The following is an 11219-nucleotide window of genomic DNA, read 5'->3' as shown; positions in this document are numbered from 1 at the left end:
AGGGAATGAGAGGAGCTACCCAGTTGGGTGTGCTGGCTGCTGCTTTACCACAGCCACGAAGAAACTCAGCGGTGGCTTGGCAGGTGTGTCCACAAAGCACAGAGCATTTCTCCGAGAGGATGCTGAAATTAATGACTTCTTTGGCGGTATTTCACAGATGAAAGAAAGCAAGCAAGTTTGCCTGCTAAGCTATCTCCCTTCTCCCAGTTCTTACTAGTCAAGGTTCACCAGGAGGCAAGATAGTTCCTTCACACTTCCCAGTGGCAACACTTGTTCTTTGGTGAAAGTCCAAGGCACATGAGATTACACTGATTCATATCTGGAAGAGGAGTGGCGGTTTGACACGCGTGGGCTTGGCCTTGGAGCCCAGGGTGCAGCTCAGACACCAATCTGCTCAGGGATCATAGCAGAAATGGCCCCAGGAAGTGAGAAGTGTTTTTGGACAGCAGGAGGCAGTTATGGGACTCTGAGAAGGTGCACAAGATTTTGGTCCAAAACATCTACTAAGTGATCATTCAGCAACTAATGTACATCTCCAATATGGAGGAACTCATTGCTTCATCAAGAAACCTCTTTTTATTAAGCAAAAATCTATGATCCCTTAGATATTTAGCCTCTTACTCTAGTTATGTTCTCCCGGAACCACATAGAACAATTTTAATCCATCATGTGCATGATGGTTCTTTTGTCTGATGGGACTTCAGGTGTAGAGCTTTGAGTTCTCATGGTATCATTGGCCTGCACAGGATCTCATTCCACACTTTCATTCCTCCCTCCTCCGTATGCTGCAATTATAAGGTGCTTTATGTGTATCTGATTGTTTGTATGTCTTCTCATAAAAACTATATGGTTTTGTGTGCATACACTTTTAATTTACATGAAGGGATTGTGCTCATGGTATTTTTTTACTTTTTTCACTCAGTTATGTTTTTAATATACAGCCATGTTGCTGTACTATTAATCCAGGAATGAACACCTACTTTGCCTCTTACACCTATGCAAATCACAGGTTTTAATGCATGTTATTTTATAGGAGTGTGTGAGAATTTTTCTAGAATACATATCCAGAAGTGGTATATATTCTAGAAAACATATTTCTGGTGGAGTTGCTAGGTCATTGGGTATAAATACACTTAGATTGACTAAGTACTTCCGGATTAATCTTCAAAGTGGCTGCCCTGTCCATATTTTCACCAACAACACATGAGATTCCTATATTCCTACATTTTCACCAATATTTTCATTTTCTCACTTTTTCAATTGACATTTCTCATTTAAGTGCAAAGAAATGTTATTTTAGTTTATGGTTTCCTAATCACTAATAATTTTGAATATCTTTTTGTATGTTTGTCAGCCTTTTGGACTTTTCTTCCATGAAGTACTTGTTATATATTTTTCAGTTGGGTTGTCTTTTACTTATTCTTGATAGATTCCTAGCTAGCAGAGGTATTAGCCTCTTTTTTTAGTGTATTGCTTGCAAATATCCTCTCTTATGTTTTCGTACCTGCTTGCTTGTCCATGGTGTCCTTCACTGGACATGAATTTTTAATTTTAATACAATCATCGTGCCTTATGGTTTTCTGCTTTTAAGGTAATGTTTTGGTTTTTTCACCTTCAATGGGTAACGTGCCAATGTTATAAAAAGACTTGACAGAGGCACATCTCACACTTTAGTGTGAAAAATCAATCATCGTGCTTATGATCCATAAAAGGATCTAAGGTTATGTTTAAAATTCCTTTCCCCCTCCAGAAGTCAATACTGTATTCTTCTACATTATTTATTTTATAGTTAATATCTCCATTTCTTAGGTCTTTTGCCCATCTCCAGTACCTCTTCCTAAATGATGTTGGGTAAGAATCTGGTTTTATTTTCCTCCATAAAGAAAGCCACCCAGGGATGTGTTGGAGCAGCTTGTGCCAGGTGGCAAGAGCCAATTGTTAAATATTGAATTTTGCAAGCTGGTTGCTCAATTGTTGGCAGTTCGAAATAGTCCATGCTGGGAATTTTTATACCATGAGAATGAGCAATAAATCAAGTATTTTTTCCTTTAGGGAACTGGTTTACCACTACACCATTGAAACGTCTACTGAATCATCCTTTCTTTATTGATCTATACTGCTACTTTTATCATATATTAAGTTCCCATATACAAAGGATCTTGTCTGAGACCTTTTATGCCATTTCATTGGCCTGTTTGTCTATTCTTGTCTGGTGCCATACTGCTTTTATTACTGTGTCTTTGAAGCTTATCTTAGTGGCCCATAGAGCAAGATCCCACTCTGTACTCTTCTTTTTTAAAGTTGACTTAACCCTTCATAGACTACTACATAGTGGAATATTACGCCCTAAACCATTTTCGAATACGTTTAACAAGTGCCTTAAAAATACATCTGGCATTTGATTCACGTTTTGATGTTATGAAACAATGTTGGGAGAATTGACATTTTCAAAAAGTCATTCCATCCAAGAACATGATTAACTCTCTATTTATTTAGACTCTGTTGTACAAAGTTGAAATCAAATTTTAACATCTTTCCAAATTGCTTTTATTTATTATTTGCTGATTCCTGATGCTTTACAGATATTGTTACAATTCTGAATGGCATTTTATTTTTTAAGAATATTTTCCAGTTGATTGTTGTTCATGCTATTAATTTTTGAATTATGAATTAATTTTTGAAACATGCTATTAATTTTCTGAAATTTGACCTTGCCAAAAACTCTTATTATTTCTGTTGGGTTTTGTTGAATTTTCTATGATCATAGTGTTTTAAAATATGATAGGTTTATCTCTTCCTTTTCTATCTTCACACTGCATTTTCCTTTCTTGATAATGATGGCCAGCATTTACACCACCGCATTTTGCTGTAGCAGTATGATAAGCATTCAGCAGAGCTTGGCCCAGAAATGACCTGATATTGGAACTATCATAAAGGTGTTAAATATTTTAATAAATAAATATTTAAGTACAGATGTTAAATATGCTAAAGACTCTACTACAACAAGCAGACAATAATGCATGAACAGATGGTGGATGTCAGCAGAGAGATATAAACTATAACAAGAGTCAAATGAAAATGTTAGAAATAAAAAACATAGTATCAGAGATGAAGAACTCTTTCAATGGGTTTATCAGCAAACTGGACATATCAAAATAAAACATCAGTGAACCTGAAGGTAGGTAAATAGAAATTAAACAAAGGGAAACACAAAGAAAGAACAAAGAGAAAAAATAAAGCAAAGGATATAAGGCTATGGGACAACATAAAATAGATACAATTGGAGAAGGTGGAGAGGAGAATATTTAAATAGACTATTTTTAAATATTTAAAAAGACTGGCTGAGAATTATTTTTTAATTAATGAGAGTCAACTAATTACAGATTGAAGAAGCTCAGGAAACCTGAAACAAGATTAAAAATATATATACCTGTCTACATCACAATCAAACTGCAGAAAACCAAAAATGAAAGAGAAAATCTTGAAGATAGCCAGAAAGCTTCAAAAGGAACAACTTACACACAGAGGAAAAATAAATAAGAATTACAGACAACTTCTCATCAGAATTTAACTAAGCCTGAAGAAAATGGAGAGGCATCTTTAACGTACTGAAATAAACATCAGTCAACCAAGAATTCTATATCCAGTGAAAATGTCTTAGAAAAATGAAGGCAGAATGAAGAGATTTTAGACAGACAAAAGCTGAGAGAACATACTGCCAAAAATGTTGAGGAAAGTTTTTTTTAGAAAGAAAGAAAAGACAGCAGATGGAGGCTAGACACGGCGACTCACACCTGTAATCCCAGCATTTTGGGAGGCTGAGGTGGGTGGATCACTTGAGGTCAGGAGTTCAAGACCAGCCTGGTCAACATGGGGAGACCCTGTCTCTACTAAAAATACAATAATTAGCCAAGAGCACTGGGGCACACCTGTAGTCCCAGCTACTGGGCAGGAGAATCGCTTGAACCCAGGAGGCGGAGGTTTCAGTGAACCAAGATTATGCCACTGCACACCAGTCTGGGTGACAGTGGAGACTCTGTTTAAAAAAAAAAAAAAGATAACAGATGGAAATTTAGATGTATACAAAGAAAAAAGTGTGATAGAACAAATAAAAATACAGTTAAATAAAGTAGACATTTTTCTTATCTTTAAAAGAGAACCGAATAACAAAGCAAACACACTAACAGTGTGTTGTGAGGCTTATAACATACACAGAAAAGAAATGACAGAAATAGCACGAAGTAATACAATATTATTTGCGTGTATATATGTGTATGTGTATGCATATACTTGCTATAACAGAGGATTTAAATATTCATACTTGCTAAAACAGAAGATTTAAATAAGATTGAGAACTTTATGACATAATACCCAAAATGTATTAGCCAGGATACAAATGAAAATTACTCATCATACCACGAACCAGGAAAACATCAAATTCAATGAAAAAAGACAATTGACATATACTGACACGGAGACGACACAGTTGTTGAAATTATCTAACAAGGATTTTACAGAAGCCATTATAAAAATGCTTTGACAGAAAATTATGAACATGTTTCAAACAAATAAAAAAAAAGTCTCTACAAAGAAATAGAAGAAATACAAAGAAAAGAAGAGGAAACAAGTGGAAATTTTAGAACTGAAATATACGATAACTGAGTTCAGCAGAAGAATGGAGAACACAGAAGAAAGAACCAGATGAATCAAAGATAGAACAGTTCAAATGACCCAATTCTAACAATAGAGAAAAAAACTTTTGTTTGAAAAACATCAAAATAAACAGAGCCTCAGAGATTAGTGGTACTGTAACAAAATTTCTAATTTTGATGTAATGAAAGTCTGAGAAGAAGAGAGGAAAGAGAGTGGGGCTGAAAATGTATTCAAACAAATAATGACTAAACATTTTCCAAAGTCAGCAAAAGACATAAACCTAAAGATTTAAGAAGCTGAGTGAATCCGAAACAATAAAAACCCAAAGCAATAGTTGCCAAGACACAATACGATCAAATTTGTGAAAACTAAATGCGAACAAAAAAATCTTTAAAGCAGCAAGAGGAAAAAAAAAAAAAACATAATTTAAATGACAGATTTCTCATCAGAAATAATGGAAGCCAGAAGGATGTGACACAAATATTTCCAGTGATAAAAGAAAAGAACCTGAAGTCCTATATTCAGTCAAAATAGCCTTTAGAAATGAACTTATTAGAAAGAAAATTAGCTCACTCTCAGCTATAGGAAAACAAAGGGGATTTGTTGCCAGCAGACCTATCCTAAAAGAATGGTTATAAAAGTTCTTGAAACTGAAAGGAAAATCAAAAGCAGAATCTTGGTAACATTAGGAAGGATAAAAGAACATGGAAAAGGCAAAAAAGACATGTAAATGGATTTTTTTCTATTTTTAAGTTTTCTAAATTATGTTTTAAATTAAGTCAAAATTATAAGGCAAAATTTTTTGGTATGGTTCCAAATGTATGCAGAGGAAATACTTAGTAAATTATATTATAAACGGGGGAAGGCAAAGGGACTTAAAAGGAAGTAAAGTTTTTACAGTTTACTCAAACTGGTAAAATGTCAACACCAACAGTCTTTAATGAGTTGTATACATACAATATCGTACTTAGAGGAATTATTAAAAATCCATAGATATAGTCAAAAATACTGCAAATACATAAAAATGGAATTCTAAAAAAATTAAGTAACCCACAGGTGAGCAAGAAAAACAAAAAAAGAGAAACAAAAAACATAGAAAAAAACACAAAGAAAATTAAAAGGCAGACTTATACTTGAACATATCAGTAATTACAATAAATGTAAATGATGTGAATTTACCAATTACAAGACAGAGATTGACAGCGTGGATTTAAAGTATGTCCCAACCATCTACTGTCTGAACTTTCTTTTATTAACAGCAATATAAGTCGGCTAAAAATGAAAGTTTGACGGTCACTCACACCTGTAATCCCAGCACTTTGGGAGGCCGAGATGGGCGGATCACGAGGTCAGGAGATCGAGACCATCCCGGCTCACATGGTGAAACCCCGTCTCTACTAAAAAATACAAAAAACTAGTCGGGCGAGATGGCGGGCGCCTGTAGTCCCAGCTACTCGGAGGCTGAGGCAGGAGAATGGTGTAAACCCGGGAGGCAGAGCTTGCAGTGAGGTGAGATCCAGCCACTGCACCCCAGCCTGGGCGACAGAGCGAGACTCCATCTCAAAAAAAAGAAAGTTTGAGAAAAGATGTACGGTGGAAACATTAATTAAAAGAAAACAGGAATTCTTTTTATAAATCAGAAAAAGTATGCTTCAGAGTATAGAAAATCACCAGGTACAGAGAAGGATATTATATCATGACAGAAACTCAATCCACGAAGAGGACATAGCAATCCTAAACATGTATGCATCAAGCAACAGAGCTGCAACATACTGAAATGAGAAAAGTTCCCTTGTCCCCCTTGCAGGGTGTGTGATGGGCGTGTGACTCACTTCTTCCCTGCCCTGCTGCTCAAACCCCTAGGAGGAGCATGCAGATGGCCAGGTTGTGGGGTTCTGACCCCACAGCAGTGCCCAGGGGTGAATGTGTACAGCTCCTGAAGCCCCAGTGGGGCGTGTTACTCGGTGCTCTTTTAGTTTAGCCATCTGTAGGCAGCTTGTGTTAGCTCAGTTAGACCCTCTGCCTTATCACAAGGACAGACGGCTTTCTGTATCCCAGGGTTTCTTGTCTTGGTGTCCCGAAAGCATCAGAGGACATGTGGCTTGGAGAATGAATGCAAGGTTTTATTGAGTGGAAGTAGCTCTCAGCAGATGGGGGAGCCAGAAGGGCGACGGAGTGGGAAGGTGGTTTTCCCCTGGAGTCGGGCCAGCTCTCCTTCAACCACCCAGCCAAACTCCACGTTGTTCCACCAGTCCATGGCCTGCCGGTATCTGTCCCTGTGCTCTTCTGCTGGCGTGCTCCTTTGGACAGGCTCTTGACGTCCTGCCACTTGTGTGTTCTTCCGCCAATGTGTTCCTCTCAATGTCCGGCTGGTTGTGTCCCTGCCTGCTAAGGTCTTGGGGTCTTTGTAGGCACAGGATGAGGGCATGGCAGGCCAGGGTGGTCGTGGGAAATGCAACATTTAGGTAGGAAAACAGAAATGCCTGTCCTCACCTAGATCCATGGGCACAGGCTTGGGGGTGGAGCCCTCACCAGAGAGCATGCCCTTCCCTTCTCAGCACTTCTCTGCCCCCCTTCTGTATCAATATGTGAAGCAAAAACTGACAGAACCAAAAAAAGAAAGAGGTAAATCTACTATTGTAGTTGGAGGCTTCAACACCTCTCTGGACAACTGCTAGAACATCTAGACAGAAAACCAGAAAATATGTAGAACAACTCAGTAGTTTATAGAACGCTTCACTCAATAACAGTGGAATATACATTCTTTTCTAATGCTCACAAAGCATTTACTATGTGCTGTGATTGGAATGTGTTCCCCAAAGTCCAGGCATGTTAAACTTAATCTCCAATGCAGTAGTGTAGGGGGGTGGGGCCTAATGGGAGGTACTTGGGTTATCATGATTGGATTAATGCTGTTATCATGGGAGTGGGTTTCTTATAAAAGGGTTAGTTTGGCCCCTTTTTGTCTCTCTCACTGTTTCTTTGCCCTTCTGCCATGTTAAGCAGCAGCAAGAAGGCTCTTACCACATGCCAGAAAGATCTTGAATTTCCAGCTTCCAGAACTGTGAGCCAATACATTTCTGTTTATTATATGTTACCCAGTCTGCATATTTTGTTATAGCAACACAAAATGAACCAAGACAGCAAGATAGATCATATCTTGGGCCATAAAATAAATCTTAACAAATACAATAGAAACTGAAGTAATACAGGCTGTCTTCTCTGACCACAATGGGATCAAACTAGAAATAAATGGCAGAAAAATAACAGACATATCTGCAAGCACTTAGAGACTGAATAACACATTTCTAAATAATCTATGGGTTAAAAAGGAAGTGTCAAGAAAAAAAATTCAAATAATACGTTGAGCTGAATGAAAATGAAAATACAACATAAGAAAATTTGTGGGACACAGCTGGAGCAATGCTGAGGAGGAAATTTATGGCACTAAATGTTTATGTTAGAAGAGAACAATTCACCAGTAGTTCTGGGAAAATCTTCCAAAACTAAGAGCTAGTTACTATTTCAAGCCTGTGCATTTCTAATTCTTTCAAGTTCCACACATTCAAGAAATATTATTATATCAAATGAACCTGCTCAAACATTTCTTTGCTTGAATTTAGAAAATTTTTTTCTCTTCGTTTTTATCAAAGCTGAATAAGCAGTAGGTTGGTTTTACCAGAATGTTCTGGATCCTAATCAAACAAAGATGGAAAGAATGACTATGATTTGATGTGCATTTGGTGGTTTGTTTGGACACTTAATGAGTTATCAGCTCAGAGTGTCATATCCACAGCTGAACCTTGCCAGTGGTAAGAATCTGAAAGTGGTTAACTCACCACAGTAACAGAATAAGCATGAATCAAGGGCAAGACATCTTTATTGTAACACCTCTATCCTGTCTGAGGGATGACAGTTTCAAGGGCATTCCCAAGCTCGTAGACCAGAGATTCTCAGTATGATTGGATATATTTTCTTTTTACTTCCCATCTAAACTTGGAAAAAAGGAATGAGAAATCTCAATCAAGACGCTAATTATAACACAGTATTAGTCCAGCTAACAGGGCAATAAAAAATATCTGACTTTTGGCGGTGGCTCACGCCTGTAATCCCAGCACTTTGGGAGGCCGAGATGGGCGGATCACGAGGTCAGGAGATCGAGACCATCCTGGCTAACACGGTGAAACCCCGTCTCTACTAAAAATACAAAAATTAGCCGGACATGGTGGTGAGCACCTGTAGTCCCAGCTACTCGGGAGGCTGAGGCAGGAGAATGGCGTGAACCAGGAGGCGGAGCTTGCAGTGAGCCGAGATGGCGCCACTGCACTCCAGCCTGGGCAACAGAGCGAGACTGACTTTTGTCTGACTTTTGGGTATATTTTGCACTTGGTTTAGAAATTAGTGTTTATCCACAGCCTATTATTTTTCAGGAATGCTGTCTAAAGTATAGCAGTCTTTTAATAAATGGATGTGTCATTACTGCTGTGGTTAGTGTTATGATTAAAGATGACTGGCATGTGGAATAAACCCCTGGCCATAGAGGGAGGCCAACTGAATGAGGAAAGAGAAGCAGGGAAGGAGAAACTTGCCCAGGATCACACATGAGTTAAGTTCTTAGGATAATGACAAAAATGGGACTAGAATGGTTGCTTGGAGGATGAAATGAAAACAAGCTCAGGAATATACCTTTCATGAATTTTAAGTTCATACAAATGTAATAAACAAAAGTAAGAAGCTGTTTCAAAGAAAAGCCTGATAAATGGAAAACAGATATACAATTGCAGAAATAAGTACAAATATATTCAGTAGTCAAATTAACTATCAAATAATTTAGCTCACATTAAAAAAATAGAGGTTAAATTTTAAAATTCAGTTACATGCTAATTATATGAATGAAAATAAATCAATTTTGAAAATATAATATTAAGTTTTAAGAAATGAAGTGATTTTTCCAGGATGACACTATTTTTATATAATCTAAGAACACAGAGAGCAGTCCTACATACTGTTCATGGATACATATGCAATTACAATGTAAAAAAATAAACTAGAAGGACACTCAACAAATTCATGACACTGGTTCTCTAAGGACGACGTGAGCAAGTTTGCACTTGGGTGTCAAAGATGGATGCAGCTTTGTCTTCTACATATTCCATTTTAATAAAACTCAGAACAAAAAAAAATGACTACATGTTAACTTTTTCTGTATTTTATTGTATTTGGGTGTTTGCATATGCTTTTGCTTTAAAAAATCAAATAAAGGAGAAAGATCTTTGGAATGAAAGCAGACAGCACGGAGGCACTCACTGCCAGGGGAAAGCAGGTGCAAGGCTCCATGGGAATGATGACCTTAATGGATTCTCATCTGAAAATGGGCATAACTTTGCACTTTTAGGCTCTGGACACTAATAAAACAGTTAATGTGTACAAAAGTGTACTGTGCTTGAATGGGAATTAAATGTATGCAAGAAAAATGCGGGGACAATGCTCCTTTCTGGCTTAAACTTTGGTACTATGTGTCACACACTACCTAGGGGTGGTGTGGTTCCTACAACAGGCACTAGTGGCTGCTGTGGAATCCTGGGAAACTCAGTAAGATTGGATTGGCGTCTGAAAAAAGACCATTATCAATAGTTTTGGGGTTACATGAGAATGGAGTGACATGTTTTCGGTCTGCATTCTATAAGCTAACACATATTTAGGTTACTATACTGACTATGACTGCTAAGTGTTAAGGAATACACTGCAATGGCCCAGCCCTGTCCCTGAGTTCATTAATTTCCTTTTCATCTGTTAACTTGAGGTTATGGCCTTGAAGAAAATTATAAGGCACAGGAAGAGTGGTATTTGTTTGACTGGTACAGAGTACCTAACATTAACAAGGGGAAAAAGTTTTTCATTCAATTGTTTAAATTCAATGATTGGGCAAGCCACTAGATTTCTGTGTTCCTAAGAAAATGCAGTTGGAAAGCCATATGTAAATGAGAACTCACTGAAAACTGCTTCTTGCATCTAAGCCAACATTTCCTGGTTGAATGGCTCTTAAGAATCACATTAAAGCCTATTCATTATTTTAATATTGAAGGCCAACTTCTCACAGACTCATCCACCCAGGGAGTCCTCACCATCAGCTGTGAAAGGCACAGACTTGGAGCTCTGAGAATTGCTGAGAATTGATGTAATGATCTCTGGCAAAACACAAGTTTGGAGCCCATCTGTCTCCTTAGGGCGAGAGAGGGTAATAAAGAATGCTAAGTAAAGGAAAACCTTGGGACAGAGAAGTCACTGAGCAGCAGTTCTTTGCTGTGTGGGTCGTGAGACACAGACACACACACACACACCTGTTCACACACATCAGGTTGTTCAAATGTGGATCAGAATTATCTAAATGATCTTGTGTGTCTCTGATGGCACATTTCTTCTTATGATTTCTTTTTATAATCTTCAACAATAAAATCAACTTCTATGGTCTTAGACCCTTAGTAAGTGCACCCTGTTCATTTTCACTAGTAGATTTAAATGTCACAAAGTTGGTATTTTACATGAAAAAGGTCAAGCTTATAAAA

General features: G+C 37.6%; 1 non-coding gene across 1 annotated transcript; it reads right to left on the bottom strand.

Moving 5' to 3' along the window:
* Positions 1–1612: 1612 nt before the first annotated feature.
* On the bottom strand, positions 1613–1715 carry LOC115895578. The gene has a single exon (XR_004055769.1). It is a non-coding gene; the product is annotated as a small nucleolar RNA U13 (small nucleolar RNA).
* Between the last annotated feature and the right edge of the window lie 9504 nt (positions 1716–11219).

This window comes from Rhinopithecus roxellana, chromosome 21 (genome assembly GCF_007565055.1).
Source record: "Rhinopithecus roxellana isolate Shanxi Qingling chromosome 21, ASM756505v1, whole genome shotgun sequence".
Taxonomy (NCBI): Eukaryota; Metazoa; Chordata; class Mammalia; order Primates; family Cercopithecidae; genus Rhinopithecus; species Rhinopithecus roxellana.
The sequence above is the reverse complement of the archived record's forward strand: the minus strand, read 5'-3'. Positions and strand labels throughout refer to the sequence as shown.